Here is a 15,623-nt window from a genome sequence, read left to right as displayed (position 1 = left end):
ACAGTCTTATCTGACTTGGGGGCCAAGTCCTGCCTGTCCGGAACTGGGGTCCACGCTCCCCCTGGCCCGGCCCTCCCAGCCTCTCCCCATCTGTCTCCACGCCTTGTTTCCGTCTTCCCGCCAGAGCTGAGAGAGGCGGGGGTTACTTACCCCGGCCATGCTCACTCATTCCTGCCCTCTCTTTTAAGGTTTTTTAAAGAAAGTATAAGCCACAGAAACAAAGCAATAAATTCTGACTTAGAGACACCCACACCTTCATGGGGAAATGTTTATCGTCATCATCATCATCCAGTCTTTCTTTAGGGTGGTGAGTGGAAATCTCGGAAAAGGTGGGCAGCAGTGGCTTAAGTCCAGGCCACGGGATTTGAGGTGTTCCTGGGAGCTGCCTTGGTTTCCTGGGTGCGGAGAGCTGGTTGGGGCTCTGACCCCCACCCCCCAGGGTGTGTTTGTTATTCGCAATAGCAGTCCAGGACACTTGTTATCTAAGAGCCCACAGTGTCCTTTAACTTGCACAGCGGGAAGGAAAGAAAAGGCCCTAGGAAAGGACAGGTGTGTGGTGGATGCTTCAGATCCACCAGGGGGCCCAGCTCTGTGCCATGCGACCATTCAGAGACCAGTGGGACACATGCCTCGTCCTCAAGAGTCCTGCATGGGCCGAGCTCCGCCCACTCTGGTATGTTTTAAAGCTCAGCTGCCTATTGTTAGTGTTGATATTGTGGGAAAGAACCTACCCAGCGCCTGGCACACAGCTGGCCTCACTGTGGACTTTCACGGCAACCACTGACCTCAGCTGTGGGGCAGGTGGCTTCCACTCTCTGAGTCTCAGCGTCCTCAAATGTAAGATGGGGTAACCACACGTCCCTCCCAGGACGGTTGGGGGCATGAAATAAAGTGATGTAGAGAGAGACCTTGGCCCCCATGCGCCCTCCACAACTTTCCGTTTCTCCCTCTTCTGCCACTGCGAAGTAGTAAGACATGGGACAAGTTGTGCCAAGCCTCTGTTTCCTTACCCGTCAAATGGATATAATTAAATTACTTGTCCTATTGACATCATTTAACTATGAAGAGAGAGTTTAATGGGCAATGTATGTAAAAACACTTCAAGGAGTATAAAGACTTAGTCAAACACTTTAAAAAATGCATACATACGCATTCACACGTATAAACCCATATGTACGAACCGTGCTCAGAAGACAAAACCTGAGAGGTGAAATGTGCCCACGTCATGGTGCATGGGGCCTGACTCTAGACTGGTTTGTCTTGTGCTTTTCTTTTTTGGGCTGTTTCGCTTTCCCAGAGGCTGTTCGTCCACTTTTCCGGGCCCTGTAACCCCTGGCAGAGTGGGGCTGTGGGAGAAGCACATGGGCCACGCTGGGCAGATCTGGCGTCCAGCTCTGCCTCTGTCACTGCCCTGTGTGACCCTGTGAGTGACTCTCTCACTCATCTTGGAGCTGCTTCCTCAGACACAAAAATGAAGGTTAAATGTACACCTGAAATTAATGTAATACTGTATGTTAACTGTAATGGAAAATTCTTTTTAATTTAATAAATGAAGGTTAAAGACTTCATTTAAAAAGAAAGAAATGAAGGTTAAAGCCACAGGATATCAAGAGGATCCAAAGGAAGATGAGTTAAGGCTTTTCTAAGTTGCAAAGTGGTGACCAACTGGAAGAGGCCACCATCCTTAGAAATGTTAGCGAGGCCTTCCGAATCCCGTGGGACAAAGATTAATAACACTCGTTCATTGATTAATATACATTCTGCCATTTCAGCTGCCTTTTTGGGAGGCTGTGGTGATTATTTTTATATCAGAGACTCTCCTTGAAGAAGCCCCCCCTGACCCCGCCCTCTGTTGCTTTTCTGAGTCAGAGGATGTATCTTCTCCCGGCCCTGGTGGTACAGTCAGGTGGCCACTGGGGCTGAGACCAGCCATCCATTTACCCACTTAGTCTAATTTGCTTTGTAACTTAGTACTCACTGTGGGCTTTGATTTACAGTTAATGGTTCATCTTTAAATGATCATTTGTCTGGAATTTTCCATCAGTCAATGGCGGTAATATTGAACTGGCAGCCAAGTCCTGGAGTGCCAAGTCTATTATTATTATTATTATTATTATTATTATTACTATTTGGCCAACATTTCCCCTACGAGCCACATACAGAACCCTCTGCAAATATACGCTCATTGTCAGGCCACATGACATAGTGGAAAGAGCCTGGGGCAGAGCTCGGAGAAAGGAGCCATCAGCCCAGCTTTGCCATTCGCTCACTGTGATGCCAAGCGGGAGGGGCACTTGACCTCGCTAAGCCTCAGTTTCCCATCTGTTGGATGGCACAGGGTTGGGAGGGGAGCACTTGCCCTGAATCTCTGACTTGGCCACCAGCCCAACCTGGCAGTGACTGAGAGAGATCTGTGTTCAGATTACAAAAATAATAACTGTTTTGTATAAGAAAAAATTAAAACTGTATAGAACTGTTTAACTGACAAAGTGAAGGAAATTGTGATTCACTCCCTCCCCGCTCAGAGCTCATCATCACCTTCAACAATTCAGGGAATTGTTACTTCCATATCATGGTCTGTATTTCCACGGTTGCCATGGGTCTGGAAAAACACCCGCATCGCACAGAAATGGGATCAAGCTGTGTATTAAGTTCTGCAGCTTATGTCTTTTTACTTAATATCGCTTTTTGTTTTTCTGTGAGCTACCTGTCCACCATGTATTCTTTATTACGACATGGCCAATCCAAAAGGAATGATGTGGGCGTGTTCAAACCAGTTTGCTTCTACTTTTTCACTGTAGTTCATCTTTCCATCATCCTCTTTTCCTCTTCACACAATCGGGGCATAACATGTTATCTTCTGGGTCTGGGGATGGGAACGTGCAGGCCGGTAACAGGAAGACAGAGACCGTCTTAGGAGGGTCGGGCCCCCACGCCTGACCTGCACAGAACTGCGGGCGAACCCAACCCTGTCTGTCTGCCAAGAGAGGTGTGCCATGGGCCACACACCGCCTGACACCACAGGTCTGCAGCAGAAAGTTCTCAGCAGAAGCAGGAACGGGACATGAATTTACAGACTTAGGATGAATGGCTCTTGCAGCAAGTCTCGCCCATGCTGCCACCATAGCTTCCTGAGCTGAAGCTGTCACTTCAATGCTCTCAGTCATTTGCTCTCTCTCACTCATCCTACAACTTTTCTGACTCCTTGCGTTCTCGGTCACCATCTTGTGTTTCTTTGAACTTGACTGCAGTGTGGCCTCCTGTAGTGTTTCAGGAATGTTTGGTTTTTCTTCAGAGTAAGCATGTTCCTTGAGCCTCAGATAAACATCTATTTTCTTGCCATCGGTGCTCAAATTGTTGGCACCAGTTACGCAACGTGTCCCAACGCACTTTATTCATTGAAGGCAAAATGGTTTGGGACAAGCTTTGAACTGTTCACTCGTTTGAGGAAGCTAAACCTCATCACCTGGCATAGGAATCTTCAGGTTGGCGTCTGAGATTGAAGAAACGCTTGGTTCCGTTTGATGTTCTTCATTACGTTCCTCACTAACTGGAACCGATGTGAGAATCACACTTTCTTCATCTGATTCAACCTCAAAGAAATAAATCCTTTTCACTGCTATCAAAATTTGAATTTGCCATTCCCAGGAACACTCAGAGGACAGCAAAGCCAGCACAGTTAAGGATACCTGCACTTTACTCCTTTTCACCTGACTTAATATATCTTTTAAAAAACAGCTCATACACCTTGCTCTAAGCTTTTTATAATATGGCTATCATTTATTAATAAGATAGAATTAATTCCACGTCCTCGATGGACATCTGGGTGCTGGTAATCTGTTTTCATTGATCTGAGGGTTGGCTGCCCCCTCCTACTCCAGGAATCGGTCAGAGAGGAGTCTGGGAGGGAAAGAGCACGTTTATACAGCTGATGCTGCCATCCTTAGCTGAGGGTGCTGACCTCTCGCCTCTCCAGATTATTCTGCCACAAGTACCGTGGCTGAGCAATGCCAGGGCACATGGCACTGCCCTCCAGAACTGAGGACACCAGGGCCACGCTGGGAACAGAGTGAGGAAGGCCGGGGTGGGGTGACCGGAACAGTGTGTCAGAGTGTCCTGGGCAGGCAGAAGCCTGGAATGTGAGCACTGCACTTAGAGCAGTTTGGTTGCTCATAGAACCACAGACTGTCAAGAGTTGGGGTAACAGTGATTCAGGGCTGGGTCAGGGAGAAGCTGTGGGCACAGCCCTCGAGGGCCGGGCAGGCCTTCTGTGGCGCTGTCCTGGTGCAGGCCCTGGGTCTCCAGCCTTCTCAGTTCCCTCCAGTGACAAGGCAGGGAGAGCAGGCCACTGTGGCCAGCCTGAGCAGTCTGCCCATCCACACTCCATTCCCAGCCTCCTCCTGGCTACAGGGTGGTGACGCACCCTCCACGCTGGGCCCAGGCATGGCACTATAGCACCCATTTTTCAGAGCAGCAGAAGGGAGAAATTTTTGGCCCTTGCACCTGGAATTATTTCCCATTTCCTCCTGTGTTTAATTGAATTACATTTTTTAATTAGGTAAAGCATTTATATCGTTTAAAAATCAAATGACATGCAAAGGGGTACATCGAAATTTCTCACTCTCACCTCTGTTCCCTTCTATTCCAACCCTGCCCCTGGTTGCCCCCTATAGGCAACCATTTATATTACTGTCTGGTTTCTTCTTCCAGTGTGTTTTATGCTAAAATACAGAAATTTGAATATATATTCTTAGTTTACCACTTTACTGTACACAAGATAGCCCACTGTTTATTTTGCACCTTGTTTTTTTTTCTTAAATTTATATCCCTGAAATCTTTCCACATTAGTACATAGAGCACTTCCTCAGTTTTTTCAATAGTTGTGTAGTATTCCACGGTGTGTGTGGTCAGAGTTGTTTTTTAAACCAGCCTCTTATAGAGAGACACTTAGGTCATTTCCAGTTTTCTTGCTATTAAAAACAATTGTGCAATCTGATGACAGCCTGAGCTATTTCGTTGTACGTATGTTTTATATTATAAATCACCCCACATCTTTCCTAGAAATAGGCAGGGTATACATTATCTGTAAATACCAGGGGTGCCAAAAAATGTATACAAGTGGACACGTTGGTCAACGTTGCTCAAGCAGTAGTTGGCCGTAATCAGAAGTGTCTGTTCGCTGATGGTAATCACTTTGAGCACCTTTTATAATTGCAGGTGTCAAACGTGACTTGTATTCATCTTTTGTTATCGGTATATATTATTACAATTTTATTACAGTTTTTTCCTTTCTTAAAATGTGTACACATTTTTTTCGCACCCTCTGTAGATAAGTGAACAAGGCTTACTCACAGATTCCTGCACCCTGTTCTCCCAAGTGACTCTGCCCGCCCCTCCCCAGCATCCCATAGTCACGGAAACACCTGACAGGATGCAGTGTCCTTCACCTGCCAACCTGTGCTGTTAGAAATAATCTTCACTCCCATTGCCTCCTATGGTTTCAGTGGAGACTCAAGTACCCCGGGCCCTAGGGATGTGGAATGTCTAGAAAGGTTTTCCGGGGTCGTGCATGCAGGGGTAGAAGCAGTGTGTGGCCTGGACTAGTACGAGGGCATGGATTCCAGCCCCAGATTTGTCACTGATGACCTGGTGACCGAGTACAGGTCCCTCCTGTCATAGGTCACACAGGTGGGCTGAGTGGCCTGAGGCCCTTTCCCTCCCTGACATCCTGTGGTTCTAGACGCAACCACTTGGTGTCAAGTGTCACTTTCTCAGGGAGGGGCCTTGTGCTGGTGTTTCCGCGTCTCCCCGGGTGGCAGGAGTGCTTTCTTAACACCAAGGCAAAGCTTTGAGGAAGCTGGCTTGTACGTGGTAATAAAATGATGCCCATGTGTAGACTCCCATTACTCATAAGTACTTTCATTTGGCTACAGATTTGTGAAGTCCTTTCATTGCTAGTGCATGAAAAAGGGATATTTCACACATGTTTCACATTAGCACTGTGATTTAGCTTCTGAGTGAATAAGAATCAATGCAACAGCCAACTGCCACCCGAGAGCCCATTTATATTGTATTACAGGCTGCAGCAGCCCCCCCTTTGACTGCGATCTTGCCGGAGCTCGTAAGGTACTAGTAATAATAACTTACATTTTCATTACGTGCGCTCGATCCCCAGGGCTGGGCCGCCTGCACATGTGCCTTCTCTCTGGTTTATCTGCTCCTGTCCAGGGTGTGTCCTGAGTCAGTGGGGGCTCATAGTGAGCCTCGCCTGAGGAGAAAGTCTGTGTCATTTATCAATGAATCACTTAGATCAGTCAGTCATTCAAGCCACTGTTGTCTGTACAGCACCTCTCTAACGCAAAGTACCCACGTAGAACTCCTGAGCTCCGCCCACACCTGGGCCCCGCCTCCCATGAATAGCACCAGCCCCACCTGTTCCCCTACACTCTGCATGTGAAATGTCTGTGGAGTCTGCCACTTCTCTCTGTCCCCCCTGTTTGTCATCCTGCAGCCTCGATCACCCTCCCCTAGACTGGCCAGCAGCCCATCAGGTCTCCCCACATATTCCCTTGCACCCCTCAACTAGTCTTCCCACAGTTCACTCTAGTTGTTCTGGGCAACACACTCACCTGATCGTGTCACTCCTTATTTCAACCCTGGAATGGCCTCTGGTGGCTTCTAGGATAAAGGTGGGAATTCTTACCAAGACCTGCAGGTTCTGCCCACCGCCACAGGTTCCTCCTGCACCCTCTGCCTGGTGGGTTTTGGAACCAGCAGAGCTCGTCGTCCCTGCCCCCCCCCCCCGGGCCGTGTGCACCTGCTCTTCCTTGGCACCGGCTTTCCTCACCTTCGGGGGGATAACTCCTGTGTAGCCATCAGACTGCACTAGTTTGTTCCTTCTCTAGCCCTCTGGGCTGGGTTAGGCCCTTATCATGGTTGAAACAAACATCTAACAGGCTGTTTAATATCTGCCTCCTCACTAGAGGGTGAACTCCACGTGTCATTGACAGCTGGGTCCTGGCACAGTACTTAGAACACAGTAGCAGCCTATGGACTGGGGGAAAGTGTGAGCAAGTGCTGTCCTGGAGGGTGGGGTCGGGGGATACACTACAGGATGCCCAGTGAACACTCTTTTATAGCAACAGCGTGGAAAGAATGGCAACGTGGTAGAACTGCAAAGGACTTCAGAGGCGGTCTCAGGCCCAAGCCCCTCTTTTGGGAGGGAGAACAGAACTGTGGGTAAGACCACGGGCTCTGGAATCAAACTGCCTGCCTCCTTGTTGTGTGTTCTTGAGTAAGTTGCCTAAGTTCTCTGAGTCTCAATTCCCTCAGCTATAAAATAGGGACAGTTCCTTTTCCAGAAAAATGTGATGAAGGTTAAGTGAGAAAATCCATGCAAAGCGCCAACCCTGAGCACTTACAGAGGACGACACTGAAGGTCAGAGAAGTGAGGCCTGAACAAGACTGCAGTTGTTAATGCACAGCCCAGAGGGTTCTATACAGGTCACTGGACCCAACTGCCTCTCAGAAGTGCTGGCACAGTCCTTGCCTCCAGAGGCTCACGGTCACCTCGCTCTAGCACAGTGGTTCTCAGCTGGGGTGATTTTGCTTAGCCCCTCTCCGGGGGACATTTGGTGATGTCTGCAGACATGTTTTATTGTCACAAATGTGGGAAGGGTGGTGCCATTAGCGTTTGTGGGTGGGAGCTAGGGATGCCACTGAACGTCCTGCAATGCACAGGACAGCACCCCCCTCCCCCACAGCAAAGAAGCCCCAAATGTCAGCAGTGCCGGAGTTGAATATCCTGCAGCGGCATGTACAGGAGGGCTCTGGGCAAACCCAGTGCACCGGAAAGCGACCTGGTGAAGGAAGGGCGCCCTGTCTGAAAAGTCAGGAGGTCCCTAGTCAGCCTATGTCCAGGGGAAATGGCCTCTCTTGTTGGGGGCTGAGCAGTGACGGCAACTCGGAGACGGAGCTCAGGGCCAGATGAGAGTCAGAGCAGCCGTTTGGAGCAGTGGGAAAATGGGATGGGGCAGCCTGATCAGTGTAGACGGGGTTTGGGGCATGTGGGTCATTTCTGAGCGGCATTTGTGCCAGAACCTTCCAGACAGTAGCATCTGCCTTCCGGGAGTTGCTTTCCAAAGGGCCTTGGGCTCATTTGGGATTTCGGAGCGAGCGCATCTGCAGATGTGGCTCCTGCCTGGGGCAGATGAGTACAGCCTGTGCTGCCCACCTGCCAGCGGCTGTGTGAGCAGGCTGCCTATTTGGCTGCCCTTGGGAGGTGTGAGGACTCAGGGTAAGCGTAAATCACACTCCATCCAGTTTCCCCACCCCCAGCCCGGCACCATTTTCACCTAGGAAAGGCCTAATAAAAATGCATTCCGAGTCTTAGTCCTAAAGGAGGCGGGATGGGAGGAGCTGGGGAGGGGAGCCAGCCCAGCACAGCTTTGATTAAATGCATCTGAACCACAGGCTTTTTCTGCCCTCAGAAGCAGCCAAGGCCCCCCTCCCCCCCAAGCCGGGGTCCTGGGTATCCACTTGCCTCTCCAGGCCCGTGGTGTGGCCCTGCAGAAAGCCCCAGAGCCCCCGCCCACGGTGGGAGTTAGGTGGGTGCAGGCCACACTCTGCCCAGGTCCCGCCCATGTGGGTGCTCTCAGCTGGTCCGAACCTGCCAAGGCGCCTCACCTCAGGGAAGGGAGGATGCACCAGCCAGGGCTTTGCCTGGGAGGGCAAGTGGCACGAGAAGGATTGTGGGCACAGAGCACCTGCAGGGGATGGGGGCGGGGAAGCTGGACCAGGCCACGGGAGCAGCGGCTCTCAGCCCGGACTGCACGCTAGAATCACCTGGAAGCTTTGAGAAAATTCCAGTGCCCAGGATACACCCCAGATCTATTACAGCAATCTCTGGGGGTCGGACTCAGGCACCAGTCATTTTTCAATTTCTCCAGGTGATTTCCAGCCAAGGTCGAGAACCACGGATGTAAAGCTTCCCTGGGCTTCGATAGCTGAACTGCATAGAGGCCTATAACGAGGGCACCAGGGGAACTCTGGTTGGGGTTCGGGGGGAGCCCAATCATGGGGCTGACAGACCCTGGGTGGGGAAGGAATGGCACCTGTCTAGCCACATAGATGACCAGGGTTTCTGGTCAGGTTGGCTGCAAGAGGCCTTCGGGATGAGCTCGAGGATCCAGAGGCGGGGCCTGCCCAGGGTAGGGTCCGAGGAGCAGGCTGAGGCTGCCCGCTCACTCCCTGCGCTGGGCAGGAGGCTCTCTCCATGGGGCAGGAGGCTCTCTCCATGAGCCATGGGAGCAGACCCTGCATAAACTGCTGTAGAGTTTAGGGTAGACGTTTTCCTGGTGGTTATTTGGATGTGTGTCTGACTTTTGCTGCCAGCCTGGGAGCCCCAGGAGAGCAGCAGTCGGGTCATAATTATACCCAGGATTCGGCCACTTGTCACCTCCTCTGGTATCTCTCAGGTGCTAGCAGGCCCTTCTGTCACCTGGATTATTATAATAACTTGATTAGTGCCCCAGCCTCTGCCTCTGCCCCCAGCCCCAGTCTATTCTCAAGGCCGCAGCCAGAGGGATCCTTTAAAACCGGTCAGATGGTTTCCTTCTTTGCTCAGAAGCACCCGAGGCTCCCATGTCATGCAGAGTGAAAGCCCGCGTCCTCAGGGTGGCCTGCAAGGCCCCCGTTGTCCCGCCTGACCCCTCTTCCACCTTCCCCAGTGCACTCCCCGCCAGCAGCGCTGGCTTCCTCCCTGTCCTCCAGGCTTCAAGGCCTTTGCCAGGATGTCCCCTCTGTCTGGAAGCTGGGCCCCCACAAATCCGCAAGCCCCTTCCTTCTGCTTCTTTCGTTCTTTGCTCGAATGTCACTTTCTTCGTGAGGCCTTCCCGGACCACCGGCTTCCCGTCTCCCGGATCTTCGTTTCGCTCCGTGGCACTCACGTGCTGACACTGTATATTCTGTTTACTGTCTGTCTCCCCACGCTTCTTGTGAGCTCCATGGAAGACGGGTTTTATTCTATCACAATCACTGATGGAAACCCAGAACCTGGGACAGTGGCCTGCCTGCAATGGTGTCTGATATCTTGGTTTCTGTTTCCCCTTTTGGAACTGTTGATACTTATAACTGGTTTACTTAGAGTCTTGGGCTCATGACTTTTTTTTATTGCTCCATGCATGGTCTGCTTTTATTTAATTATGTAGTTATTTTTGTTAATGTAGTCAGCACCCACGAGCTCATCACCCACAACAAAGCCTGGCTTTGACACAACCTACCTCGAAACATGACCTTGCCTTCAGCCACCCCCGTGCCTCCCCACCCGAGGGGATCGTCTTCCAATCCCGTTTCCTTTATCTCGTGTCGTTGCATCTATATGTATTCCTAAAAAGTATGTTTTCTTGTAGTTATTTTTAGCCTTATCCAAAGCCTACTATGCTGTATGTCATCTTTGGGGTCCTTTTCACTTAGGTTGTGTTGCTAAAATCCAAGTACATCGTACATGGGCTGGGGCTCATTCCTTCTGATGATAAAAAATATTGGTGGAATGAATGTTTAACTTTATGTCCCTCTGCCACAGTGCCAGGTTCATAATAATAGCGAACATCTATTCAGCACTTCCCCTGTGCAAGGCGCTCTACTAAGTGTTTTATTAACCCCACTTCACAGATGGGAAAGCTGACCTTCAGGAGGTGGGCAACTGGTCTAAGGTTACACCCGAATGGCTCAGGGGGCAGAGGCAGGATCTGAACTTGTGTGTCTCTAGGGGCCTTGCCCCTGACCCTGTATCACACTGTCTCTCTGAATGAATGAGTGAGTGAGCTCACTCACACACACACACACACACACACACACACTCACACTCACTCACACACTCACACACTCACACTCACACTCACTCACCACCACTGCCAGCCCTTCAGGAACCTCACTGAATGACTCTGGTTACAAATCAAGGTTCAAGACACACCCACCCACACACACACTGGCATTGTGCAGTTGCTCTCAGTTACTTGTGAGTTGACAGAAAACTTACAGTAGGAGAAGTAGCCTTTACCTTCAGATGCTTGCCGGGACCTGTCTATCTGACCCCACCTCTCTCTCTGTCCATCTCCTCTCTATTAAAAGAAAAGTCCAGCTGGGCTTTGTGCTCACAGGGGCTGGAGGTTTAGAACCTACCCCTACAGGCTCGGCTCCCAGGAGGGGAGGAGACTGGGGCCATGCCCTTGGCCTGTGGGAGGAAAAGGCCTGCTCAGGGCGGGATTTAGCTTCCTCTAACTGCAGGGGCCTCATTCAGCAAAGACCGGCATGTGGTGCCCAGGGTGTCGCAGAGCTGACCCTTTCAGGGGCCTCTCGCCATTGGCTGCCCCCTATGGGCACTGCTCAGGGGTAAGACGCTTGTTACATTAGCAGCAAACAGCAGTGATGGGAATGAGAGGGCTGGGCACAGGTTCGAGCAAACAGCAGGCCCTGTTCCTGGAATAATTGCCCCTGCCCCGGGGGCTATACACAGCAGGGCCAAGGTCAGGCAAATAAGTGACCTGTGGTGGCTTTGGAACCGAGCCCTATTCTGGGCTCCTGTGAGACAGATTTGACCGCCACAGGGAGGACAGGGCCACGGATTTTCCCCTTCTGGTGTGCAGAATGGCTGGTCTGCCGTGTAAGCATCTTTCCAGGCCAGGGGCAGAGCTGGTCTGGAAGGGACTGCTTGGGAATTGCCTCACTGACCAGCTGGGGGAAGGCAGAGGGGCCTGTCCAGGAAGACGGATACCTGAGAACCAAGCAGGGTGGAGGAGACCGGAAGTCTCACCTTGGGGTTGGGGACATGCGCGATGTGTGAAGCAGGTGGTTCCAGATCAGTCTGGTGAGGGGAGGAAGGTGAACGCCGTGACATGTTCTGCTCTCTGGTATCAATAGGGGGCGGCAGAGAGCAGAAGACAAACCACTGGGCTTCCATTCATTGGTAATGCGTTCACTCAGGCTTCAGTTTCCCCTAAGCACCTGAGTCCAGAAGCCTTCAAGCTGGGTGCATGTGTGGCACTGGGGGAGGCGTGGGGCCTATTGCTAGTGTATATGTACTTAAGTGAGACCCCTGGGGCTGAGGTAGCCAGGAGGAAGGCAGGGAATCTTCCAGAACGGGGAAAGGACTGGTTGAGCTCAGCGTGAGCTCTCTCAACCCAGGCTTCACACCAGAATCACCCCTGGGAACTTCTAGGAGGAACGGATGCAGTCAGCTCACAGCACCTGTGCTTTGCAAACACACTCTGGACCTGCACACCCCGCCACCCCCCGCAGAGCAGGGACTGTAGGTTCCTCTAGGACACAGAACATTTGGTTTGGAAAGAAGTTTCTGGAATCTGAGGTCTGGGTCAAATGTGGACACTGTCTGGTACCAGAGCCTCACGTCAGGGCTGAGGACGGTGCCATCCCTCCCTATGGGCTCAGCCTTGGTCGCAACACCCAGCCAGGGGCAGTATTTTAGTCAGAACTGCTGGAAAGGCAACCTTTGTGGCATTCTCCTATGTTCTAGACATGTTCACGTTTATTATTTCACAACAATCACGTGTGATGCAGACACATGTCACCATTGTACAGAGGAAGTAACTGAGGCCCAGAGAGGTCTGGCAACGTGCTCAAAGTCACAGCAGAGAAGCAGGTCTCCTGACGTTTCACTCTGCCACAGCCACCTCCGTGCAGCCATAACCTGTGCTTTCTCTGCCGCGTCGCGGGTGGGGTCTGGGCTCCTCAGACACCCACACCCTGACTTCCGTTAACGCCTATTCCTATACCCGTACATGGAAGAGCCAGTCTTTTCAAAGTCCCCCCGCCCCTCGCCTTTCCAAAAATATTCTCTGTTATTTTTCCATGAAGATTTTTAGTAGTATTCTTCTGAAAATTTCAATTCTACGCTATCTGTAAGGAAGGGGAAAATGAGTAAGGGAGCGTCCTGTTGTGCGTGCAGATGCTCAGTGTCCCGGGTGGTTGGTGGTGGCAGCCGGGGTCTGGGTGGGAGAACTGGGGAGTCTCGTGATTAGGTCTGCAGGGCTGGAGAGTTGATGACGTGAATCTCCAGGGGCAACAGGAGCGGGGGCAGTGAGAGTTGCTAATCTCCCTGAGGGGGGTGGGCTGGGGGCTTCCAGGGGTTTGAGTTGTCATGAAAGTCCTTCATCCATAGGGTCACCTCCAAGGCCTTGTATACAGACCTCTTTCCATGTGTGGCACACTTTGGTGGGGGAGGTCTCTGAGACTAATTGCCCCCCCCCCCCCCCGCGTGTCAGAGCTGGACACAAATTCAGCTGGATGGGGTGGAGTGAGTGGGGGGTCTGACGCTGCATAAACATCCCCCCTCCCAGAGGTTGATCCATCATTGCCCATCAGGAACTGCTACTCCTACTGGGAATGTGGGACTTGGGGCTGAACACAGGTTCCACTCTACCTCCTCACCTCTCACTTTGCCTAAAATGAGGAAACTGAGGCCCAAAGCCGGACATGGCTTCTTAGGGTTCCCAAGACTGGTAAGTGGCAAAGCTGGGGCCCCTGAGTACCAGGCCAGTGTTCTTTGCACTCAAACAGGGTGGGGGTGGGAGGAGGGGAAGAGGAGGAAATGGGATGACCTTGGACATCAGTGGAGATGACCTTCACTCCGTTGTGAATCCAAGCCCCTGATTGCCCAGGTTTGCCTTCCACCAGATCGTAGAGAACCTTCGGGCATTTTCCTGTATCCTCTTAGGGTTTTGAATTTTCAAAAATCTCTGAGTCCTGAGAGCCGAATTCCGAACTAGTGTGCCAGTTTACCCCCAGCAAACTTCCAACTGTTGACCAGTGGCTGGCGCTTCTCTTCAGGTCAGCGCCCCAGGTGCCTGCTTTATGGAGAAATTGCGGTGTTCCAAGTGTTTACACGCAACTGGCTCCCGCCGTCACACATATTATGCCCCAAGTGTAGTTGGCGCTCTTGAAGGCATTCCCCAGGCAGATGGTAACACAGGCTTTGACAGCCCGCTAAAGGACAGGAGAGGGCTGCCACGCCCACCGTCATCGCGCCCTTCACGGAGGGCTCCTTCTAGCCCACTGGCTGTGCAGACCCCAGGAGAGGAGGGGCAGCTGAGGGAAACCATAGCCTTTAAAAGCCCTGCTCAGGACTCTTCTGCTGGCTGCAAACAATGTCTTTCCCCTGCTTGTGAAGTCCCAGGAGAATGGCTCATTAAAGATGAAAGCCAGGGTCAGGGCCAGCTCCTCAGGTGGCTTGCAGCCTGAACCCTTCTCCCAGCTGTCAGTAGTCTCTGGAGAGGTGGGCTGATTTGGAGGGGAGGGGGCAGCTGTGGGCTCTTCCTCCTCAGGTCTCCAAGGAAGCTCTGCTGAAGACACCTTCCTGAAAGGGCTTTCTGGAAGGGCAAGGTTTTGCATCCAACTGGAGACCCAGAACTGCCCATACCTGCCACTACCCATCATCCCTTGCACTGGTTCCAGCAGCTCTCAGCGCTCTTGGCTGTTGTTTGCAGTGATCCACTCACCTGTCTCCTTTCTCCCCCTTCACTGGGCTCCACAGGTATATTTGCCAGATAAACACAGGATGCCCCAATAAATCTGAATTTCAGATAAGCAATGCAAAAAAGTTTATGTATTCCAAGTATTATGTATTCCAAATATTGCACCGGACGTACTTCCACTAAAAAATCATTTGTCATGTATCTGAAATTCAAATTTAATTGGGCATCTTGTACTTTTGTTTGCTAAGTCTGGCTACCTCACCCACAGAGAAATCTCCCCCCATGGGGCTGGACTCACGAGATGACATCTGTGTCCTGTGGCTTCCGTCCTCTGCACAACCAGCTCTACTTACTGGAATCCTGGAAATTGTAATAAGATGCAGGTTATGATTCAGTCGGTCTGGGGCAGGGCTGAGACTCTGCATTTCTAATAAGCTTCCAAGCCAGTACTGCGCGTCCAAGGACCATCCTTTGAGTACCAGGGAAATAGGGCAGTGACTGCAGGCTAACTTTAGATTCCTGGGGAAGTGGGCAGGGATGGAGGCTGGATAAAAGGGAGTTGAAAACACTGCAGCCTGGGGCTCACTCCACGATTCTGTTAACTGGTCACCATTTGATTTGCCCAAGCAAGGGACTTTTATCTTATTTCATTAATTTTTTTTATTGTGGTAAAAGACATATAACAGAACTTAACCATCTTAACCGTTTTAAGTGTATAGTTCGTAGTGTTAAGAATATTCACATTATTGTGAAATGGATTTCCAGAACTTTTTCATTTTGCAAATCTGAAACTCTATACCCATTAAATGGCTGCCCTTACCCTGCTCTCCCAACCCGTGGTAACTACCATTCTACTTTCTGTTTCTATGAACTTGAGTGCTTTGGTTACCTCATATATACTCATACAGTACTTGTCTTTTTGTGACTGGCTCATTTCACGTGGCATAGTGTCTTCCATGGCTCATCCGTGTTGTAACCTGTGACAGGACTTCCTTCCTTTTGAAAGCTGAATACTATCCCGTTGGATGTATGGACTACATGTTGCTTGTCCGTCCATCTGTTGACGGACACTTGGGCTGCTTCCATTTCTTGGCTATTGTGAATAATGCTGCCATGTACACAATGTGCAAGTAT

At 50.9% G+C, this 15,623-nt stretch overlaps 1 protein-coding gene and 1 pseudogene across 2 annotated transcripts in view; one reads left to right on the top strand and one right to left on the bottom strand.

Annotated features, from left to right (window-relative positions):
• Positions 1–15,623, top strand: part of ZBTB7C (zinc finger and BTB domain containing 7C) — a 326,762-nt gene that overhangs the window by 79,859 nt on the left and 231,280 nt on the right. The gene's annotated exons all lie outside the window — the stretch shown is intronic.
• LOC109441138 (developmental pluripotency-associated protein 2 pseudogene) lies at positions 2,785–3,642 on the bottom strand (annotated as a pseudogene).

This window comes from Rhinolophus sinicus, chromosome 4 (assembly GCF_057876585.1).
Source record: "Rhinolophus sinicus isolate RSI-liver-muscle chromosome 4, RSI-T2T, whole genome shotgun sequence".
Classification (NCBI taxonomy): domain Eukaryota; kingdom Metazoa; phylum Chordata; class Mammalia; order Chiroptera; family Rhinolophidae; genus Rhinolophus; species Rhinolophus sinicus.
The sequence above is the reverse complement of the archived record's forward strand: the minus strand, read 5'-3'. Positions and strand labels throughout refer to the sequence as shown.